General features: G+C 32.1%; 1 non-coding gene across 1 annotated transcript; it reads left to right on the top strand.

Moving 5' to 3' along the window:
• Positions 1-21,993: 21,993 nt before the first annotated feature.
• On the top strand, positions 21,994-22,100 carry LOC139856703 (small nucleolar RNA R71). The gene has a single exon (XR_011762166.1). It is a non-coding gene; the product is annotated as a small nucleolar RNA R71 (small nucleolar RNA).
• Positions 22,101-26,650: the final 4,550 nt, after the last annotated feature.

Genomic DNA, 26,650 nt, shown 5'->3' with positions numbered 1-26,650 from the left:
TACACAACCTAAATGTACCATCCTTCTTCTTGACAAACAAAATAGGAGCTCCCCATGGTGATGTGCTTGGTTGAATGAAACCACGTTCTAATAGTTCTTGCAGTTGGCTTTACAGTTCTTTCATCTCACTAGGTGCGAGTCTGTAAGGAGCACGAGCTATTGGTGCAGCTTCTGGTACAAAATCTATTTGAAATTCAACAGATCGATGTGGAGGTAGTCCCGGTAATTCTTTCGGAAATACATCGGGAAATTCTTTTGCGACGGGAACATCATTGATGCTCTTTTCTTCAGTTTGTACTTTATCGACGTGTGCTAGAACAGCATAGCAACCTTTTCTTATTAGTTTTTGTGCCTTCAAATTACTAATAAGATGTAGCTTCGTGTTGCCCTTTTCTCCGTACACCATTAAGGGTTCTCCTTCTTCTCGTACAATGCGAATTGCATTTTTGTAATATACGATCTCTGCTTTCATCTCCTTCAGCCAGTCCATGCCAACTATTACATCAAAACTCCCTAACTCTACTGGTATCAAATCAATCTTAAATATTTAGCTACCCAGTTTAATTTCTCGATTCCGGCATATATAATCTGCTGAAATTAATTTACCGTTTGCTAATTCGAGTAAAAATTTACTATCCAACGGCGTCAATGGACAACTTAATTTAGCACAAAAATCTCTACTCATATAGCTTCTATCCGCACCCGAATCAAATAAAACGTAAGCAGATTTATTGTCAATAAGAAACGTACCCGTAACAAGCTCCGGGTCTTCCTGTGCCTCTGCCGCATTAATATTGAAAACTCTTCCGCGGCCTTGTCCATTCGTGTTCTCCTGGTTCGGGCAATTTATAATAATGTGGCCCGGTTTTCCACATTTATAACAAACTACAACTTGCTCCGACACTACTTGCTACGCCATTACTCGTTCCGACACCATTTTTTCCTTTCGTTCTGTTAACCCCTGGTCCGTAGACCTCACACTTCGCCGCGCTATGACCATTTCTTTTACACTTATTGCAAAATTTGGTGCAGAACCCCGAGTGATACTTTTTACACCTTTGGCATAGCTGCTTCTGATTGTTGTTGTTATTGCGGTTGTTATTGTTATTGGGATGATTGTTGTAGTTGTTGTTGTTGTTGTTGTTGTGTCATTTGTTGTAGTTGCGATTGATGTTGCGATTGTTGGGATAGTTGTTGTTGTTTTGGTGACTCTTATCACCGTTTTCCTCCCACTTTCTTTTGACTAGCTTCACGTTGGCCTCTTCGGCCGCCTGTTCTTTAATTCTTCCCTCAATCTAGTTCACTAGTTTGTGAGCCATTCTACATGCCTTTTATATGGAGGCAGGCTCGTGTGAACTTATATCTTCTTGGATTCTCTCCGGTAACCCTTTCACAAACGCGTCGATCTTCTCTTCCTCATCTTCGAACGCTCTCGGACATAATAGGCACAATTCTGTGAATCGTCTTTCGTACGAAGTAATATCGAATCCCTGTGTTCGTAACCCTCTAAGTTCTGACTTGAGCTTATTGACCTCGGTTCTGGGATGGTACTTCTCATTCATCAAGTGCTTGAATGCTGACCACGGTAGCACGTAAGCAGCATCTTGTCCCACTTGCTCTAGATAGGTATTCCACCATGATAACGAAATACCTGTGAAGGTATGCATAGCGTAGTTCACTTTGTCTCCTTCAGCACACTTACTTATGGCAAACACCGATTCAACTTCCTCGGTCCACCGTTTCAATCCGATTGGTCCTTCGGTCCCATCAAATTCTGAAGGTTTGCAAGCAGTGAATTCCTTGTAGGAGCATCCTACATGATTTCTTGCGTCGTTAGTTGTATTGCTAGATTTAGAGTTATTGTTGGTATGTAGCGCGGCCTGTACTGCGGCTATGTTTGAAGCAAGAAAGGCACGAAATTCCTCTTCGCTCATATTCAAGGTGTGTCGAGTAGTTGGTGCCATTTCCTTCAAAATAGTCAAATGAAACAAGTTAATCATACAGAATATTAAGAGTAGTCAATAGTATCTCGTAGCATAATATGAACTCATTTATAAAAGCTTTTTCTTTATATTAGTGTTTTATAAGTTTAAATTCGGGTACTACCTACCCGTTAAGTTCATACTTAGTAGCTAATATACAATTCAACTACTACAATTCCATATGAAAAACTGATTATGATAATATATCACATACAAATATTCTTCAAACTTACAACTTCGCTATATTACATATAACATGAAATGTAGTACACTATGATACAGGACAGTTTTGAAGATAAATCTAGTTAATACGTAAGTTGTTCAGCATAGGAAATAAAGACACGTAATTCATAAGTCCAGAAACAAGTCATGCATTCTGGTTTTACTAAGACGACTTCCCATCCTTGGTCTTGTGGAAAATAACTGTTATGACCATTGGCTAGGCAGCATGTTGTAATGTCGTCAAAAGGACGAGGGTTTTGTAATGTCCAACAGCCCCGTAATAATCTAAAAACCTTGTTTCTCACCCCAACTACTGAATCCGTTACTTGTGGGAAAGTTTTATTTAAAAGCTGCAATCCGATGTTCTTTTTCTCACTTTGGTAAGAAGCGAACATCACTAACCCGTAAGCATAACATGCTTCTTTATGTTGCATGTTAGAAGCTCTTTCTAATTCAAGAAATCCTATGTTGGGATATGTTGAGTCAAAATAGGTTCTTAACCCGTAGCGTAAAATTGCGTTTGGGTTCCCCGCATTTAACGCTTTAAAGAAAACACGGCGTAATTTAAAGTCTCCCCAATGTGATATACCCCACCTATCAAAGGAAAGCCTTTTATAAACTAAGGCATTTCTGGAAAGTCTTTCAAATGTTTGACAAGTTAATTTTTCCATAACTAAATGTGCTGATGAATTCTGACCGACTCTTGACAAGATTTCCTCAATCATATCCTCTGGTAGGTCTTCTAAAATATTCGGTTGTCTACCCTTAACGTCCATTTTGTTTTTATACTGTAAAATAGACAAGGATTAGATTCGTAATAACAAACAATACAAGCAATTTTTACATAGAACATAAAAGTACAAGCACACTACAATACATTTATTACACAACATGCTCACACCCCTCTAATCTGAATCACTGGTTTCTTCTTCTTCGGACTTGGTTCTTTTTCCAAATTTTCTAGGGATATATGATGTTCCTCTAATACGAGCCGTCATTTTCCACATTGGTTTAGAAAAACCTGGTGGTTTAGAGGTTCCCGGGTTATTGTCACGATATTGAAAATACGGGTGTTGACGGTACATATAAAGTTCATCGGGGTCGAAATTAGATTTCTCTATTTTGATGCCTTTTCCCTTATTATTTTCTTTTGCCTCATTAAATTAGGTCGGGGTAATTTCTATAACATCATCGGAATCCTCATCAGGATCCGATTCATCAGAAAATTGGTAATTTTCCCAATATTTTGCTTCCTTAGTGGAAACACCATTGACCATTATTAACTTTGGTCCATTGGTTGAGGATTTTCTTTTATTTGACCGGTTTTCTGTGGTTCCTACTATTCCCCCCTCCGGAACCTCTTCTTCTTCCGGTTCCTCTTCTTCTGGTTCCTCTTCTTCCGGTTCCTCTTCTTCCGGTTCCGTTTCCTCTTCTTCCGGTTCTTCGGGAACTTGTGAATCTTGCCAATATATATTCGACTCTTCGTTATTATTAGGTGAGTCAAAGGGATTTGTGCTAGAGGTAGACATCTATCACACAATATCAAACATGTTAAGAGATTAATATATCACATAATATTTACATGTTAATAATATATAGTTTCCAACAAAAATGTTAAGCAATCATTTTTAAAGAAAACACGGTCGAAGTCTAGACTCACTAATGCATCCTAACAAACTCGATAAGACACACTAATGCAAATTTTCTGGTTCTCTAAGACCATCGCTCGGATACCAACTGAAATGTCCCGTTCATATTGATTATAAACGTTCCATATTAATTAATTTCGTTGCGACGTTTTGACCTCTATATGAGACGTTTTTCAAAGACTGCATTCATTTTTAAAACAACCATAACCTTTATTTTATCAATAAAGGTTTTAAAAGCATTACGTAGATTATCAAATAATGATAATCTAAAATATACTGTTTACACATGACCATTACATAATGGTTTACAATAAGAATATATTAAATCAAAAATAAGTTTCTTGAATGCAGTTTTTACATAAAATCATACAAGCATGGACTCCAAATCTTGTCCTTATTTTAGTATGCAATAGCGGAAGCTCTTAATAATCACCTGAGAATAAACATGCTTAAAACGTCAACAAAAATGTTGGTGAGTTATAGGTTTAACCTATATATTATCAAATCATAATAATAGACTACAAGATTTCATATTTCAATACACATCCCATACATAGAGATAAAAATCATTCATATGGTGAACACCTGGTAACCGACATTAACAAGATGCATATATAAGAATATCCTCATCATTCCGGGACACCCCTCGAATATGATATAAATTTCGAAGTACTAAAGCATCCGGTACTTTGGATGGGGTTTGTTAGGCCCAATAGATCTATCTTTAAGATTCGCGTCAATTAGGGTGTATGTCCCCTAATTCTTATATTACCAGACTTAATAAAAAGGGGCATATTCGATTTTGATAATTCAACCATACAATGTAGTTTCACGTACTTGTGTCTATTTTGTAAATCATTTATAAAACCTGCATGTATTCTCATCCCAAAAATATTAGATTTTAAAAGTGGGACTATAACTCACTTTCACAGATATTTCCTTCCTCGGAAATAAGACTTGGCCACGGATCGATTCACAAACCTATACAAATATGTACATATATATCAAAGTATGATCAAAATATAATTACAACCATTTTTATTATGTTTTAAAGATTTGAGTGTATTAAGTCAGCTGTCCTCGTTAATAACCTACAACTAGTTGTCCACAGTTAGATGTACAGAAATAAATCGATATATATATTATCTTGAATCAATCCATGACCCAGTGTATACACGTCTCAGGCTAGATCACAACTCAAAGTATATATATTTTTGGAATCAACCTCAACCCTGTATAGCTAACTCCAACATTACTGCATATAGAGTGTCTATGGTTGTTCCAAATAATATATATACATGGGTCGATATGATATGTCAAAACATTTGCATACGTGTCTATGGTATCCCAAGATTACATAATATATTAGAATACATGTATAATACAATATAAGTTAGCTAGGATATGATTTGTATAGATTTGTTAAACATTTCCCGTAGCTAAAAAGATCAAAAATATCCAATCTTGTTTTACCCATAACTTCTTCATTTTAAATCCGTTTTGAGTGAATCAAATTGCTATGATTTCATATTGAAATCTAATTTAAGAATCCAAACAGAAAAAGTATAGGTTTATAGTCGAAAATTTAAGTTACATGTCAATTACTAAAGAGGTAGTCATTTCCGTCGAAAGAACGACATCTTGATGACCATTTTGAAAAACATACTTTCACTTTGAGTTTAACCAAGATTTTTGAATATCGTTTCATGTTCATATGAAAAATAATTTTCCCAGAAGAACAACTTTTAAATCAAAGTTTATCATAGTTTTTAATTATCCAAACCAAAACAGCCCCCGGTTTCACTACGACGGCGTATATCTGATTTTATGGTGTTCATCGTATTTCCATGTTTTAAATCATTAATTTAGCATATCATATAGATATAGAACATGTGTTTAGTTGATTTTAAAAGTCAAGTTAGAATGATTAACTTTTGTTTGCGAACAAGTTTAGAATTAACTAAACTATGTTCTAGTGATTACAAGTTTAAACCTTTGAATAAGATAGCTTTATATGTATGAATCGAATGATGTTATGAATATCATTACTACCTCAAGTTTTCTGGATAAAACTACTGGAAATGAGAAAAATGGATCTAGCTTCAAAGGATCCTTGGATGGCTTGAAAGTTCTTGAAACAGAATCATGACACGAAAACAGTTCAAGTAAGAATTTCACTCGAAATAAGATTGTTATAGTTGTAGAAATTGAATCAAAGTTTGAATATGAATATTATCTTGAATTAGAAAGATAACCTATTATAAATAACAAAGGTTCCTTGATCTTATATTATTACTTGGAATGGATTAGAAAGCTTGGAAGTAGACTTGCAAACTTGAAAGTATTCTTGATTTTTATGAAACTATACTTATGAAATTTATGAAGAACACTTAGAACTTGAAGATGGAACTTGAGAGAGATCAATTAGATGAAGAAAATTGAAGAATGAAAGTATTTGTAGGTGTTTTTGGTCGTTGGTATATGGATTAGATATAAAGGATATGTAATTTTGTTTTCATGTAAATAAGTCATGAATGATTACTAATATTTTTGTAATTTTATGAGATATTTCATGCTAGTTGCCAAATGATGGTTCCCACATGTGTTAGGTGACTCACATGTGCTGCTAAGAGCTGATCATTGGAGTGTATATACTAATAGTACATACATCTAAAAGCTGTGTATTGTACGAGTACGAATACGGGTGCATACGAGTAGAATTGTTGATGAAACTGAACGAGGATGTACTTGTAAGCATTTTTATTAAGTAGAAGTACTTTGATATGTGTCTTGAAGTCTTTCAAAAGTGTAAGAATACATATCAAAACACAACATGTATATACATTCTAATGGAGTCGTTAAGTCTTCGTTAGTCGTTACCTGTAAGTGTTGTTTTGAAACCTTTAAGTTAACGATCTCAATTAATGTTGTTAACCCAATTTTTATTATATCAAATGAGATGTTAAATTATTATGTTATCATGATATTATGATGTATGAATATATCTTAATATGATATATACATTAAAATATCATTACAACGATAATCGTTACATATAAGTCTCGTTTCGTAATTCTTGAGTTAGTAGTCTTGTTTTTACATATGTAGTTCATTGTTAACACACTTAATGATATATTTAAATATCATTTTATCATGTTAAATATAGTGTATAAATATCTTAATATGATACATATGTATTTAGTAGACGTTATCATAACGATAATCGTTATATATATCATTTCGAGTTTCTTAACTTTGTAATCTCATTTCCTATGTATATCACACATTGTTAATATACTTAGTGAGATACTTACTCATCATAATCTCATGTCAACCATATATATATGTCTATATATACCACAACATGTAGTTTTTACAAATTTGTAACGTTCGTGAATCTCCGGTCAACTTGGGTGATCAATTGTCTATATGAAACTTATTTCATTTAATCAAGTCTTAACAAGTTTAATTGCTTAACACGTTGAAAACATTTAGTCATGTAAATATCAATCTCAATTAATATATATAAACATGGAAAAGTTCGGGTCACTACATTATTTTAATGATAATATTATATATTATTTTATTTACACAATTAATTAACTCTTATGATAATTTAATTTATAATAATTAATATATATATATATATATATATATATATATATATATATATATATATATATATATATATATATATATATATATATATATATATATTACAAATAGTGGTTCGTGAATCGTCGAAACTGGTCGAGGGTCAATTGAACATATAAAACAGTTCAAAATTTTTGAGACTCAACATTACAGACTTTGCTTATCGTGTCAGAAATATATAAAGATTAAGTTTAAATTTGGTCAGAAATTTCCGGGCCGTCACAGGAATAGCCTCGAATGACTCTTCCCGAGTGGTTTCACCTTCAAGATCACATTCATCAACATTAACATTCATTGAATCTGTAAAGTCGGCCTCTAGGTCCACAATTTCATTTTCAGAAAGTGGATTGAACCCGGTGGTATCAACCTCTAAGAGTTTTTCATGCTCTTCATCCACATAATGGTTAATATGGTTAAAGGCATAACACTCATCATCATCGGTGTTACTCGGTTGCTTCATAGCTTCCCAGATGTTAATGGTCACACGCTATTCACCAAGTCTAATGTTGAGTTGGTTGCGTTGGACTAAGATGATGGTGTCGGCGGTTGCTAGAAATGGTCTCCCTAGGATAAGTGGAACTTGAAGGTCTTCCTTCAACTCCATGATTACAAAATCAACCGGGAACACCAAGGTGTCAATGGTAACCAAGATGTCCTCAGCGATACCAATGGTGGTGTCAAACGAATGATTGGCCAATCTAATTCTAATTCTGGTCGGTTTGCGAGGTCTAAGGCCATGTCTTTCGTAAAGTGAATGGGGCATAAGGTTAATTCTTACAACTCCCGAGTCACCAAACTTGCATAGAAAAACAAATTTTCCCGGATCTCCTAACTTCTTAGGATTCCTTGGACTTGATGCAAGAATTTTATTACACTCTTTCTCAATGAAAAAGGATGTCTCATCATGATATTTATCCCTTTAAGAGATTAGCTCTTTGATGAAGCATCCATAATTCGGCATTCCTTTTAGAACATCGGTGATTGGCAAGTTGACCGACACATTTTTCATCATATCTTGAAACTTCTTGTATTGAGCGGCTAACTTGTCCTTCCTTAAAGCTTTCAGATATGGAACCTCTTTTGTAGCCTTCAAAGGCTCATTACCCTTTTTCTCACCCGTTTCATCTTTAACCTTAACCCCGGTTGATTCGACCTTTTCTTTACCATTATCCTTACTAATCCCGATCTCCTCTTCGATAAAGCTTGGTGGTGGTTCTTGGGTGATAAAGGTTTGTGGTTCAGGACTTTCAATTCCCTCATTCAAGGTTAGACCACTTCGAGTGGTTATGGCATTGACATTTTCACTTCAGTTTGGGTGGTTTAGGTTTTGGTTTGTGTTGATGCTCTCAATAGGAATGACTCTTGTGTTGTTGTTGTTTTGGTTTTGGTATTGATTGTTTCGATTATTGTTGTAAGTGTTGTTGGGATTAACTTGTGTGTTTGACGGTAAAGTACCTTGAGGTCTCTCGGCGACCTGGTTTGATAATCTCCCTACGGTGCTCTCAAGTTTTCGGAATGATGCTTGTTCAGGTCTTAATTATTGCTTTAAGAACTCATTCTCCTTCATTAAAAATGCCTTGGTTGTCTCCTCTGAAAGGACCCGTTCTAATCCATCCGGACGAAGTCCATATTGATTATAAACGATTCTCAACAGTTGATTACATCGCGAGGTATTTGACCTCTATATGATACATTTTACAAACATTGCATTCGTTTTTGAAAAGACAAACTTTCATTACAACGCAAGTTGACGGCATGCATACCATTTTATAATATATCTAACTATAATTGACTTAATAATAATCTTGATGAATTCAACTACTCGAATGCAACGTCTTTTGAAATATGTAATGAATGACTCCAAGTAATATCTCTAAAATGAGCAAATGCACAACGAAAGATTTCTTTCGTACCTGAGAATAAACATGCTTTAAAGTGTCAACCAAAAGGTTGGTGAGTTCATTAGTTTACATAAATAATCATTTCATAATTTAATAGACCACAAGATTTCATATTTCCATTTCTCATAAACATACGTCCCATGCATAGAGATAAAAATATCATTCATATGGATTGAACACCTGGTAATCGACATTCACAATATGCATATAAGAATATCCCCATCATTCCGGGATCCTTCTTCGGACATGATATAAATTTCGAAGTACTAAAGCATCCGGTACTTTGGATGGGGCTTGTTGGGCCCGATAGATCTATCTTTAGGATTCGCGTCAATTAGGGTGTCTGTTCCCTAATTCTTAGAATACCAGACTAAATAAAAAGGGCATATTCAATTAGATAATCCAACCATAGAATGCAGTTTCGATTACTTGTGTCTATTTCGTAAAGCATTTATAAAAGCAGCGCATGTATTCTCAGTTCCAAAAATATATATTGCAAAAGCATTTAAAATGGGAGCAAATGAAACTCACGCGTATAAATATTGTAAAACAGTTAATAAAGCATTTGCATTTTTCTCAGCCCAAAAATGTAAAGAGTAAAAGGGATTCAAATGAACTCATGCATATAAATATTGTAAAACAGTTATTAAAACTTTGCATGAATTCACAGTCCAAAAATGTAATGAGTAAAAAGGGAGCAAATGAACTTACAGTACTGTATTTTGTAGTAAAATACATATGATGACATTGAACAATGCAAGGTTGGCCTCGGATTCACGAACCTATATCATTCATATGTATATTAATACCTATAATCGTAATCGAATAAATTTATATCTATTATTATTAATGATATAATTCTTATATTAATAAATTATATGTTAACTTATATATTTAAATAAATAAGAATTTTAATATAGTTAAGTTTTATATCATATATCTTTTTATTTAAGAAATCTTTTGTTTACATAATATAATTATAGTAATACTAGAATAGTATAATGATAAAAATAATAATTTTCTTAATAATAATATTGATAGTATTAATAACAGTTTTCATAAAAAATATATATATATATTCAAAGCAATGATACTTTTTAGTAATGATTATATTAATTTTTAATAATAACAATACTCGTTAATGATAATCATTTTAATGAAAGTGATACTACTAATAATAATACTTACGTCAATATTAATACTAATAATTATAGAAAGTGATACTAATACTAATATTATACTTATATTCTTTAGCATCAAAACATATCAATTACTATCTTTTTCATAATAACACAAGTATGTATAATACTTAATAATCATGATACTAATAATGATAATAATAATATTAATAAATATATTAATAATAATAATATGAATAAAAATGTTAATTTTAATAATTAAATAGAAAAAAAATAAGAATGATATTTTTACTAGAGATTTCAATAACTATATAATAATACTTTTAATATTTATGATAAAGAGAACAACAATGATAATTAATGATAATATATAAACAATAACAATAATCTTAGTTATAATACTTGTTCTAATATTAATAGTAATAACAATTAGAATAATAATAATAATGATAACAATAATATTAATAATAATGATAATAATAATAATCCAATTAAGAAAAAAAATTGAAAACTACCTCCAATAAAAAAAAATGCCACAGCCGGGTCTCGAACCCGAGACCTCTCGCTACCCAACACCACCTCTTAACCAATGCTCCAGTTATGTTTTTCTGATTTATACTCAGTATATGTTTTATTTAACCCCTGATTTTCGAGTTCCATCTTCTTCCTCATGTATTCACATGATCCAACCAACAACCAAACTCAACTAGCAAATTCGTGATTTTACATAGGACTAGTAACAATCAGAAATAAATAAAATGAGTTCTTAAATATAAAAAAAATAACAGAACACAACTGCTGTTGTGCTGCCTTCGTAAATAAAGAAAAAAAAAATTCAAATTGATTTCGAAAACATTTTAGCCCAAACTAACAACACGAAATAGATTGTAATCAACTCCTAAAAGCTATTAGAATCATTAATTACACTTGAAACATCATAACAAACTCGAATTTCTTGATAATCAAATCGGTTGACTTTTTACTCAAGAACTTTGACTCATAAATTTGAGCTCGATATGACGAATTGGTACCTGAGATTTTGGAGAAAGTTTGAACGAACAATTCCTAAGGTAACTGCATTTAAGGATTTGGATAATTTGTTCGATTTGAATTTTTGGCAAAAAAAAGATGGAAACACAGAGGGACCTTCGGTTTTTTTTTTTTAAATATTTTGTTCTACTAAGAGATAAAAAGGATTTATAATTGATATGTGATAATGATAGCGATACATTCAATAATTCTCCCATAGTAGAAGCTGATAGATCGATATATACAGAGAGGGATGTCGACAGAAGGATGAACCAGGTACCGAAAAAATATAAAAAAAAAGAAAGGAGAAGGAATCTCTAACTGCTTTTGGATTTATCAATGGGTTACGTTCGATTGAGGAACATAAACAAAAATTTAAACAGTTGGAAAAAGATTGCAAACAGATTTGGATTCTTCAAATCACGCGTATGATTACTCTATTATAAATAAATTTTTTTTTTTATATTTATATTAATACTAATACAAATACAAATATACTAATAATAATAATAATAATACAAGTAATAAATCACAATATTAAGAATTTTAATGGAATAAATAATAATAAGGTTATTAATGAATATAACTATAATAATACTACTTTTAATATTATAATTTATAATAATACAAATTTATGACAATATAATAGAAGTAATAATATTATTACCAATGTCAATTACTATAAAATGTGTAATAATATTATTAATAACAATAGTACTAATTATAATAATACTATATTAATTTATATATACCCACTTTCATATCTATATATTATCTATGGATAATAATAATATATCTAACTCTGATTTTTAATAATAAAAACATTAATATTATTAATGGTACTAATAATATTATTAATTATAATAATATTAATTGTATTGATAATAATAGTATTAACAATAACAATACAACAACTTACACTTATCAAATTTCATATATATGTATATTCTTTATATAATAATATTAATGATACAATTATTAGTAATGTAAATAGTGATAATAATATAGCAATTACACATGATATATTACTATTTATTATATCATATCTATCAATTACGCCATCTAATGAATCATTAATATTTATATATTAAAGTATATATACTACTACTTATATCTAGAATTATATATATATATATATATATATATATATATATATATATATATATACATTTTTATTTATACTCAAATGTTCGTGAATCGTCGGCATAGTCAAAGGTCAAATGATTTTACGAAATAGTTCAATGATTTTTAAGACTCAACATTACAGACTTAGCTTATTGTGTCGAAATCATATAAAGATTAAGTTTAGATTTGGTCGGAAATATCCGGGTCGTCACAGTACCTACCCGTTATAGAAATTTCGTCCCGAAATTTGAGTGAGGTGGTCATGGCTAACAATAAAAATGTTTTCATGACGAATATGAGTTGATAAGTAGAGTTTTATCATCATTGAGTAATATAGATAAAACGATTCGAATAGATGAAGTGTACGAATGAAGCTGTCACAGCAGATTGAGATAGAGATTCAACTTTTGATGTAGTTACGGTGGAAATTAGAAAATAAGGTGCATCTTAACTTTGACGTAGTCAGGGTTGAATTTAGAAAATAAGGTGCGTCATAATTTTTGACGTTGTTTTGGTTGAATTCCGGAATTTAAGGGATTTGAAGAAAATCTTCGAAATCTAAAAGATTTGATTCTTCTGCGAATAAGGAAATTTAGATTTCTATAATTAAATGCGGTGATCTGCCTCGATTCCTCTGTCTGATATTTTCACTATAAATTTTACCTTTTCCGTTCCATTAATCTTCACCACTTCAATACTCAATTTCCCAAATTCAAAAGTTCGTGAAATGCTTAATCCAGTTCTGATCCTTGTCCTTATCCTGATTATCGCAACAATCATTCTCCTTTTCCAACTTCCACCAGAAGAATCTGTTTATTTCTACTACGCTCTAGGGATTATTGTATTTATAGTTCTCCCGTGTCTTTATATTGCTATACGCACTGATATCCACAGTTTGTAATTTCAGTGTTGTTGTTGGGCTTCATATTTTTCCTTATATATCGGAGCTTCATGCTCTTTTTTTCACTTCCCGACTTTAAATCAAGCGAATAATGGTCCAGAATTCGTAAGTATGGAGTTTCGAATGAACTTAATGTTCTAAACAAGAAAGAACGTAATAGCACGATTTGATTTGTCAAATTACCGGAATCACTGAGAATGGAACTATCAAGAATATATTTTTTTAATATGTTCAGAAGTTAAGCAGAATGAAAGAGTTATGTAACATGGCACATGATGACGTTATGATCTGTGAATCATCACGTTCCATTAAAACTCAGCATGACTTACTGTAATATAATCACGTTGATCAAGTGTCATTATATTATACTAACCCATGCATCAGTTCCCAACATTACTTTAATAACATTCATATTTTAAGCTCGAAAGTTTACAGAATATAGAAACTAACAGTTTCTATATGATGTAACACTGATAGCATGAAGAGATTAATGATTTCAGATAAGAATAGTTATTAAAATATCTTCAAAAATATGGAGGATATTTATAATGAAAGATAAGATAATATCTTTGAATATCTAAGATCAGAGGATGATAGAAACTATTGTCTGTAAGGGTTTAGAGTAATGAGCAATATATTCACTAAAGACCTTAGCAGACATTGAATCATTTAGATTTTTTGAAGTCAAACTTATTCTTTGTGATTTGTCCACGGCTTTCTTCATAGTTTCGCATAATCTGCTTTTCGGTACTAAATTTTCTATTGAATGTTTCCAATATAAAGATACACAGGAAGCACGAAGAGGTATATAATTTTGGACGAGAATATTTATAAAAATATCTTCAGAAATATCGAAGATATTTATGATGATAGTTTGGAATTTCTAAGTTCGATGATTGATGAGGAAGATTTTTCGCAAGATTTTAACGTGAGTATGAAGCAAGATATTCGTTGAAGGTTTCATTGGATCCAGAATTACTTGGGTTCTTTGAATATATGGTATGGTCCTTGTATTTGTCCTTGGTCTCCTTCGTGGTTAGCTCAATCCGTTTTCCAGTTCTAACTTTTCTGAGCTTTTCCAACATACTATTCTTTATCATCAAACTTTCGATGATTAAGGTCGTTTACGGTAGTCTACGGTTTCTGCTGCTTCATTCAGCTTTTTCAACATTCAGGATATTGATTTGTAGACTGAGTACTTTTCAGAATTTCATAATGACAGATCATAACTCTAAGAGATAAACGTTTTACATATAACTGTTGATGTAGATATGCTGTGAGTTTTCAAAGTACTGATTACTGATTCCCGGTAATTGGTATGACAATTCTTGTTACAAGATGCGGATGAGTACATGATGAGACTTCAATAGATAAGTATAGTGATTTGTCGGAGAGATTTAAGCCAAGGAGCAACGAGGTTGTTGGTACATTTGTTGGTAACATGGTGGAATATAAAAGGTTCCCCGGTAATAACAAAAGAGCACGCATATAAATTAAGATTATAATAAGGTTATTTCGTACGAAAAGTCGAAGTTGTCTTGTTGGAGCTGTGACAAAATTTGCTACTTTGAAAGGAATTACCAAGTTATTTTGGGTAATAATAACACTAAAGGAATTAGCACAACTATGTGTTAAACGTTTACCCAGTTTCCGAGAGTTTTTCAGATGCATAACTAAATGCATCAATCTTTTCTCCCGTAGATGAAGTGCGGTGGGTTCATCCTCTCGTTTGAGATGTTTTCAAGAATCATGAAAGATTTGAAAGTAGATTGTATTCGTCAAGATACAAATAAGGTTTAAGATGAAATCAAGTGGCAAACTTGAAGAATTGTTTAGTTTCATATGTTATAGTCAATATTTTAATTCATTTTAATTGTCCCATGTTATTAGTCCACAGTCGATAGTCCACAGTTGACAATCCAATAATTCATATATAGTTTAATATATAATATTCGAATTAATTAATACGTATCGTGACCCGTGTACATGTCTCAGACTCTATCATAACTCAAAGTATATATATTATTATAGAATCAACCTCAACCCTGTATAGAGAACTCGATCATTACTGCATATAGAGTGTCTACGGTGATTCCAAATAATATATATAGATGCGTCGATATGATATGTCAAAACCTTGTATACGTATCCCGATATTTAAAGTGCGTAAAATAAATAACAGAAATTAAATGACGGTAAATTAAATGGGTAAAGTAAATAACACAAATTAAATGACGATAAATAAAATTACGAGAATATAAATTGCGATAAATAAATTGCGATAATTAAAATGTAATACAGAATTAACAGTTAGCTAGGAACAGTTAGCTAGGATTTTGTTAGCGTGGATTCTTAACAAAATTTCATATTGTTAATTAGTCTGTTTCTAATCAATTTTTATTGTGTCCATTATTTTTTCATTATGCCACTTGTTGGATTCTGATAAATCAAAATCCAAATATGAAATTGGATGAATATGGTTATTCTGTGGTGATCGGATTTATATATTGGTGGATGTAAGTAGGATAGTAAATGACTGTTGGATCAGATCCGAAGAATGTACAGTGTAACTTATTAATGCGAAATCTAAATATTCCTCGGGTATTACCTACCCGTTAAAATATTTTCACCATTAACAGTTTGTACAATAAAAATTTTAATTACAATCTTTATAAAAACATATATACATATATATTTTCTTCAGACGTAATTATGGATTTAATGAGTCAATGTGATATTAAACTCATTAGATTTACGGCTAGAACTAGAGTACATAATCTCTAAAACATTGAAGATTACATAATCGCCATGTCGAACGAAGATAAATGATGTAAAATGATACGTAGAATGATGATTATGCTCGGGGTACATAATGAGATGTTGAGGCGTGTGATGTTGAAACTTGGGTTGTTGGTGGTACTGTTGGTGTCGGTGATTTGCTGAAGCTGGTACGTTTTGCACCATATTCTCCGAATTGATTATTCGAGCACGAAGTTCGTTGACTTATTACTCCAGGATGATTGTCGGTCAGAACGAGCGGATGAATAAGGTTCAGAATTGTGGATAGAATATAATCTTGTCGAGTTACCCTGGAAATGAGACTGAAAATGGTGTTTCGAAAAGGTTCGCCGGTAAATGCTTCAGGTTCATTGTCAAGAGGTGAATTCGGTTGGTGGAAGGGATTACCTTCTTCGTGTCTCCATTGATTTAGTAGTCTACGAACCCATCAAATGATTTGGTTGATTCATTCTAGGACACTGCTTTTGGAGCTTAGGTGAATATTCATGTCGGAATAGCTGTCGGAATAACTATCGGACTAGCTATCGAAATCTGAGGGACTCGAACTGGTGGAAGGATTCATCTCGTACGATTAGATGGGGTATTTTCGATAAGAAATAGATTATAGGATGTAAATTAGTACCCTGCAATACATAATTTACATATGTATATAATACTAAAATCCCATAAGTTACGGAGGAATCTACGGAAGCTGTCAGGCAAGGTCTATAGTAACAGATACGCTAAGATATGAGTTTGCCTATACACTATTCATGCAGTCAATGCAGTAAAACGTGTCTAGACTAAGAATGATAAGCAGATAATTTCTTAAAGATAATAAGCAGATGATTTTTGACACGAATGATAAGCAAAACTTTTGACATGCAGACACGGTCGAAGTCCAGACTCACTATTGCATCCTAACGACTTATCAGTTAGACACACTAATGCAGACCTGGTTCGCTAAGACCACCGCTCTGATACCAACTGAAAAGACCCGTTCTAATCCATCCGGACGAAGTCCATATTGATTATAAACGATTCTCAACAGTTTATTACATCGCGAGGTATTTGACCTCTATATGATACATTTTACAAACATTGCATTCGTTTTTGAAAAGACAAACTTTCATTACAACGCAAGTTAACGGCATGCATACCATTTTATAATATATCTGACTATAATTGACTTAATAATAATCTTGATGAACTCAACGACTCGAATGCAACGTCTTTTGAAATATGTAATGAATGACTCCAAGTAATATCTCTAAAATGAGCAAATGCACAGCGAAAGATTTCTTTCGTACCTGAGAATAAACATGCTTTAAAGTGTCAACCAAAAGGTTGGTGAGTTCATTAGTTTACATAAATAATCATTTCATAATTTAATAGACCACAAGATTTCATATTTCCATTTCTCATAAACATACGTCCCATGCATAGAGACAAAAATATCATTCATATGGATTGAACACCTGGTAATCGACATTCACAATATGCATATAAGAATATCCCCATCATTCCGGGATCCTTCTTCGGACATGATATAAATTTCGAAGTACTAAAGCATCCGGTACTTTGGATGGGGCTTGTTGGGCCCGATAGATCTATCTTTAGGATTCGCGTCAATTAGGGTGTATGTTCCCTAATTCTTAGATTACCAGACTAAATAAAAAGGGCATATTCAATTAGATAATCCAACAATAGAATGCAGTTTCGATTACTTGTGTCTATTTCGTAAAGCATTTATAAAAGCAGCGCATGTATTCTCAGTCCCAAAAATATATATTGCAAAAGCATTTAAAATGGGAGCAAATGAAACTCACGCGTATAAATATTGTAAAATAGTTAATAAAGCATTTGCATTTTTCTCAGCCCAAAAATGTAAAGAGTAAAAGGGATTCAAATGAACTCACGCATATAAATATTGTAAAACAGTTATTAAAACTTTGCATGAATTCACAGTCCAAAAATGTAATGAGTAAAAAGGGAGCAAATGAACTCACAGTACTGTATTTTGAAGTAAAATACATATGACGACATTGAACAATGCAAGGTTGGCCTCGGATTCACGAACCTATATCATTCATATGTATATTAATACCTATAATCGTAATCGAATAAATTTATATCTATTATTATTAATGATATAATTCTTATATTAATAAATTATATGTTAACTTATATATTTAAATAAATAAGAATTTTAATATAGTTAAGTTTTATATCATATATCTTTTTATTTAAGAAATCTTTTGTTTACATAATATAATTATAGTAATACTAGAATAGTATAATGATAAAAATAATAATTTTCTTAATAATAATATTGATAGTATTAATAACAGTTTTCATAAAAAATATATATATATATTCAAAGCAATGATACTTTTTAGTAATGATTATATTAATTTTTAATAATAACAATACTCGTTAATGATAATCATTTTAATGAAAGTGATACTATTAATAATAATACTTACGTCAATATTAATACTAATAATTATAGAAAGTGATACTAATACTAATATTATACTTATATTCTTGAGCATCAAAACATATCAATTACTATCTTTTTCATAATAACACAAGTATGTATAATACTTAATAATCATGATACTAATAATGATAATAATAATATTAATAAATATATTAATAATAATAATATGAATAAAAATGTTAATTTTAATAATTAAATAGAAAAAAATAAGAATGATATTTTTACTAGAGATTTCAATAACTATATAATAATACTTTTAATATTTATGATAAAGATAACAACAATGATAATTAATGATAATATATAAACAATAACAATAATCTTAGTTATAATACTTGTTCTAATATTAATAGTAATAACAATTAGAATAATAATAATAATGATAACAATAATATTAATAATAATGATAATAATAATAATCCAATTAAGAAAAAAATTGAAAACTACCTCCAATAAAAAAAAAAATGCCACAGCCGGGTCTCGAACCCGAGACCTCTTGCTACCCAACACCACCTCTTAACCAATGCTCCAGTTATGTTTTTCTGATTTATACTCAGTATATGTTTTATTTAACCCCTGATTTTCGAGTTCCATCTTCTTCCTCACGTATTCACATGATCCAACCAACAACCAAACTCAACTAGCAAATTCGTGATTTTACATAGGACTAGTAACAATCAGAAATAAATAAAATGAGTTCTTAAATATAAAAAAAATAACAGAACACAACTGCTGCTGTGCTGCCTTCGTAAATAAAGAAAAAAAAATTCAAATTGATTTCGAGAACGTTTTAGCCCAAACTAACAACACGAAATAGATTGTAATCAACTCCTAAAAGCTATTAGAATCGTTAATTACACTTGAAACATCATAACAAACTCGAATTTCTTGATAATCAAATCGGTTGACTTTTTACTCAAGAACTTTGACTCATAAATTCGAGCTCGATATGACGAATTGGTACCTGAGATTTTGGAGAAAGTTTGAACGAACAATTCCTAAGGTAACTGCATTTAAGGATTTGGATAATTTGTTCGATTTGAATTTTTGGCAAAAAAAAAGATGGAAACACAGAGGGACCTTCGGTTTTTTTTTTAAATATTTTGTTCTACTAAGAGATAAAAAGGATTTATAATTGATATGTGATAATGATAGCGCTACATTCAATAATTCTCCCATAGTAGAAGCTGATAGATCGATATATACAGAGAGGGATGTCGACAGAAGGATGAACCAGGTACAGAAAAATATAAAAAAAAAAAGAAAGGAGAAGGAATCTCTAACTGCTTTTGGATTTATCAATGGGTTACGTTTGATTGAGGAACATAAACAAAAAATTAAACAGTTGGAAAAAGATTGCAAACAGATTTGGATTCTTCAAATCACGCGTATGATTACTCTATTATAAATAAAATTTTTTTATATTTATATTAATACTAATACAAATACAAATATACTAATAATAATAATAATAATAATACAAGTAATAAATCACAATATTAAGAATTTTAATGGAATAAATAATAATAAGGTTATTAATGAATATAACTATAATAATACTACTTTTAATATTATAATTTATAATAATACAAATTTATGACAATATAATAGAAGTAATAATATTATTACCAATGTCAATTACTATAAAATGTGTAATAATATTATTAATAACAATAGTACTAATTATAATAATACTATATTAATTTATATATACCCACTTTCATATCTATATATTATCTATGGATAATAATAATATATCTAACTCTGATTTTTAATAATAAAAACATTAATATTATTAATGGTACTAATAATATTATTAATTATAATAATATTAATTTTATTGATAATAATAGTATTAACAATAACAATACAACAACTTACACTTATCAAATTTCATATATATGTATATTCTTTATATAATAATATTAATGATACAATTATTAGTAATGTAAATAGTGATAATAATATAGCAATTACACATGATATATTACTATTTATTATATCATATCTATCAATTACGCCATCTAATGAATCATTAATATTTATATATTATAGTATATATACTACTACTTATATCTAGAATATATATATATATATATATATATATATATATATATATATATATATATATATATATATATATATACATTTTTATTTATACTCAAATGTTCGTGAATCGTCGGCATAGTCAAAGGTCAAATGATTTTACGAAATAGTTCAATGATTTTTAAGACTCAACATTACAGACTTAGCTTATTGTGTCGAAATCATATAAAGATTAAGTTTAGATTTGGTCGGAAATATCCGGGTCGTCACATCCTCCTTATTTATGTAGTTTTGCATAATCTCCTCTAATCTCTTTGAAAGTTGAGGTGGTTGAATGTTTTGTTGAGGTTGTTGGTTGTAACCTTGGTTTTGTTGGTAGTTTGAGTTGTTTTGATTGTTGTGACTTTGGTTGTTATAGGGTTGGTTGTTGTAAGGTTGTTGATTTTGTGGTTGGTAGTTGTTGCTCCGATTTTGGTTGTAGTTTGGGTTGTAGCTTTGATTTCGGTTTTGGTTTTCCAGGTGGTGGGTTATTTTGGGTGTTGAAAGAAACTTGTCTTTGGTTTTGGTTGAAGTACCCTTGGTTTCCTTGGTAAGAGTTGTTGCCTTGGGTTGATGAACCACCTCTTTGGTAGTTTTGGTTACCCACAAAGTTAACATGAGCATCCGAATTCATTGGGATATCGTCCAAATCAATGTGATTGCATTGGTTGATTTGCGGACAATTCTTTGTAAGGTGAGGTCCATCACATCTCTCACATACGACTTGCATGGCAACAGTGGATTGTTGTAACTTCTTCAACTCCTTGCCGTAAGATTGAAATTGGTTGTTTAAGCTAGAAAGAGTAACTTGACCGTTGTCACTTTCCACTTGAGCTATACTCTTTCTTGGGAGATCCCTAGGTGAGGGATTCCATTGATAAGTGTGAATCGATATGTCTTCAAGTAACTTCTCGGCTGCATTTTGTGATTTATACATGAACACACCTCCCACGGAGGAATCAAGAATTTGCCTCGTTCTATCATTTATACCCCGATAGAAAGTATTGATGTATTCCCTCTTTGTTAAACCATGTGGTGGACACACCCTTAACATCTTCTTAAAATGAATTCATGCATCATATAGTGATTCATCACTCCGTTGAGCAAATGCATTGATCTCTATTTTAAGTCTCTCCGCCTTCGATGGTGAAAAGAACTGAGTGAGGAAAGTATCAACTAAATCTTGAAACGCTCGAATTGAATCGGAAGGTAGGTTTCTTAGCCAAATCTTAGCATCGCCTTGAAGAGAAAAGAGGAATGCCCTTAACTTGTATGCATCTTCGGTAACGTTCCTATGCTTGTAGAGATCACAAATGTCATTAAACAATTGAAGGTGCTAAAAAGGATTATCCTCCATTAAATCGTGAAATTTCACATCCTTTAACATAGTGAAGAAATTTCCTTCAACTTTCCAATGACCGGCCCCGATGGGCAGTTTCGTAATAGCCGGTGGCACCACTGTAGGTGTAACCAACCTTGCATCCCACATAGGTGTATCGTTTAGATCTACTTGTTGTTCTTGATTAACGAGTGGTGGGTTATTGGAATCACCATGACCAAATGGATTACCTTCGGGTTGTGGATTAACACCGTCCATTTCTTCAATACAAAATTGTAATACTAACCCTTTCTTCTCTTTCTTATAAACCCCATGAACATGCCTCTCCGGATCGGAAAACGGATGTTCAAACTCTTGTTCCTTTTGAGATCTCCTTTTCATACAATGTAGTACCTAGCCTTCGATTACAAAACAAACAAACACGGTTTCTCCAAACACAATAATATAATAAAAATAAGAAAAGTAACTTTTGCAAGGATGAATACTTATAAAAGGATTGAACAATTAAAAGCTTAACTTAAAGATACAACTAGCTAAGGATAGCTTGCACACATACATCATGCTTACTTGATTTCTTTTATATTTATATTTAAACGTGGACTCGACTAGGTAATAAGCATATGAGAAACAATGACTCGATAGTTGTAATTAGTAAGTTTTCCATTTAAGATTCGTCCCAAGAGAGCGGTAATTGCTAGTTCAATCGATGAAAACTCATAATCATCCTAAGGTTTGTTTGGTTGGGAGGGCTTGTATTTTGAACGTTTTAATTAACAATTATAACTAGTAACAAATAGCAAGTAACTAAATATCGAAATCTAAATCAATTAACTAAATATTGTTCACTTATTTAACCCACCCTTATGCTTGGATTGCCCCGTTTTACCCAAATTGCTATCACATTCGTTGTTGAACTATTAAATGTTTAGAATCACTACTAAACCTTAATCTAGTCACACTATGAAAACTCACATAAGCATTATGCAAACTCACATAAGCATTGTATTATAAGATCAAGTTGAATCATGAGTAGTCATTGAGATTATGCTTGGATTAAAATCACTTAAAACCCTTCAATTATCAAAATCACTTAATATAATCGAACACCACTATGTTGACTAAAGGCCAATTGAAAACTAACACAAACTAAGAAAACAATCACTTGAAATCCCCAATTTGGTTGTCTAGATCACTCAAGGTGTTGAAGCACAAATTGTTTCACTAATCAAATCACTTAGAAAAGCTAGACCATCTGTGTAATCAAAGTAAAGCCTAAAACAAAGGCATATCAATGGATCTATAGCTAACTCAATAACACTCACTCATATTTCGTTCAAACAACTTTTATTAATGATTTAGGCCAATCCTTACATTAGGGTTTCATAAATAAGCAAACACAAGTAAATTAGTTAAGCATGGCTAAATCAAATCTAAACAAAGATGAACAATCACAAACAAGATCCATATTCAACTATTACAAGTATTTAATGTAAAAACAAGAGAGTAAAGGTGGAGATTACAACCCAAATGAAGAAGGTGGAGATTACAACCCAAATGAAGAAACTAAGTAAATCCAATGCTAAGATTGCTTGAGATTTTGCTTGATCCTCCAAATTAGCCTTAATCCTCACTTGAATGATGAAATTAGGGTTATTAGGGTGAGATTAGAGACAAAAACTACAGCTCTACCTTGGAAAACCCTATCCTCTTCCTTTTATAGTTGTGAAAATTCTGCACTTAAATTAGATAAGGTGCGCCGCACCATGAAATGGTGCGCCACACCATATAACGTGAAAGGAAGGTGCGCCGCACCATATAACTTGCCAATCTTCCTGAATGTTCTGAATTTGAAATCTGTGTATCCTTTGATATGGTGCACCATTTTTGGTGTTTGGTGCACCGTACCTTGAGCCTGCACCTCCAGAATTCATATTTTATCACTTTAAACTTGCACATTTAAACTCTCTTTGCACTTTGGAGCATGCCATGCACTTTGGTTCACTAATTTGGCTAGATTTTGGTCAATTTTGCACCAATATGAGTTTTTAGCCTTGAACTGATGTATTTGCACAAATATTCAACTTTCGGGCTCAATGATCCTCAAAACCGAGTGAAATGGGGGAGATTATGCGAGGTAAAACGTGTATAAATCGAGAAATATCACGTATGTGATTGAAAAGGTTTACCATCTTTCTCTGTGTCAATATCAGTGTCTGAATCAGGTTCATAAACCATCTCATTAGGTTTAGAATCCTTTATCTTCTCAGTCTCAACGGGTTTTGGGGTAAGGATCTCATTTCTACAGCCCTCACTTGGTTTATTAATGTATTCCTGCTTAAAGGGGGTGGGCACTGTTCATAACATATACATTTTCTTCCTGGCTTCTTGGTGTAGACAATGTAGTCGGTAACATATGACATTCATTTAAAGCTATCATTCCTAGCCCTTTCACTCTCATACTTGATCTTGAACGACTCTTTCTCAGTCTTAAGGCCCTCAATCTGATACATGTACATTGTTATAGCCTTATCATTATCAATCACCGTCATTTCCAAGTCACCTATTTGATTTTGAAGGGTATGAATGATGTCCACATATTGCTTTTGTTTGTTCAGGTAATACGGGCTATCCTCACAAGCTTTCTTATTCTACCCATTCTCTATCCCAAAGTTCTTGATTTCAAGTTCAAGTTTAGGATAGTTAACACAAGTTATAGGAATCTCATTAAGCTTAGATATAATACACTCAAGTCTATCAATTTCTTGTTCAAATTCATCACATTTAGTAAATATGGGAATAGTTTTAGTGTGTACCTTATTGTTACTTGAGGTTTTATCCATGAAAGCTTAGAAACTTCTTCCTTCCCTCAGATCATTGACTTCGGCATCTGGTTATGACTCAGACTCTGAATATGTACTGTCAGAATAAACACCTAAATTCTCAGCAACATCACCATTTCTAACCAAACTATTATCGTCACCATTTCCTCCTTCTGAAACAGGATCTTCACCCTCAGCAACATTCTTCTCTTCCTTCTTAAACCAGGTTCCGCATAAAAATCTTAACCAATAGTTTCATCATCAGAAGACTCAGAGGAAACATCTGACCAATCTCTAGCTTTACGAAACTTCTTAGACAAATCCCTTCTAAGCTTTCTCTTTAAAACCTACTTTACAATCTCATCAGCTCTCTTAATCCTTGCTTCACACTTACAAACATAGCATTTACAATCACAATCTTTACCAACACAACCATCTTTCTCTCTTTTAAGCTTCTCATTTTCTATTTGTTCTTCAGATTTACCAACAAACACCACATTTGCTTGTTCACCCTCAACCTGAACTGACCAATCGTAACCCTCATCCGCATATGTAGCACTTAAGGCCTTAGGTTGACCTTCTTTCTTATTATCCTTTGAAGGCTCCTTAATTGGCACAATATATCTCTTGCTGGATTCAGTATTTTGATTATGGAATGGATTGTGAAAACCAGGCTTTGGTGGTCTAGTGCAAGTTCTATTTAAGTGCTCAAGTTCATCACAATTATGGCATCTCACTTTAGACATATCAAACCCAAACTTAGTGTTTTTTTAGACACTCAAGTTCTTCTGACCTTTCTTCTTCAAGTACTTTCTAGAGCTTCTAACCACACTACCCATTGCCCAAAAGATATCCATCCACTCAAAGCTCATCTTCATCAATTTGTTCATAATCCTCATTCTCCATGTGACCATTAATAATCTGACCACTCACCATATCATTATATGAGTTCGAAACTAAAGCAGCCTGATATCGGCTAAAAAGTCACATTTTCACCCCGGTATTAAGGCCCAAAAACAAGAAAGTTTCAAACTTTATTGGAAAAATATCCGCTTCGTCGGTTAAAATTGAAGATCAAGTAATTACGAAGATGGTGTAAAAAGAATCAAGAGAATCGGAGCTAAAACGAAAATTCTAGAGCGAAAACGGTGAAAGACAAGAAATCAAGCTACGATCTAGCGAATCAGCAAGCCAAACGGCTTGCCAAAAGGGGTGCCAAACGGCCTGCCAAGTATGGTAAATGGCCTGCCATACGCCCAGATCAAACGGGCACGTTAAACGGGATGGCCTGGCAAACGACCCCTGTAAACGGCTTGCCAAACCGCCTGTCAAACGGCCTGCCAGCCATTTGCAGGCAAATTACAAGCTTATTTAAAGGGTCTTTGTCATTCATTCCAACACACACTTTAATTCACTTCTTTCTCTCTCTTGTACAATATTAATCACACTTTCAAGGTTTTCAACTCCGTGCGGGAAATCTAGTACCCGGAGAAGAACGCCAAAGATTGTATTAGGAGCGGTCTG

Source organism: Rutidosis leptorrhynchoides, chromosome 6 (assembly GCF_046630445.1).
Source record: "Rutidosis leptorrhynchoides isolate AG116_Rl617_1_P2 chromosome 6, CSIRO_AGI_Rlap_v1, whole genome shotgun sequence".
NCBI lineage: Eukaryota > Viridiplantae > Streptophyta > Magnoliopsida > Asterales > Asteraceae > Rutidosis > Rutidosis leptorrhynchoides.
The sequence above is the reverse complement of the archived record's forward strand: the minus strand, read 5'-3'. Positions and strand labels throughout refer to the sequence as shown.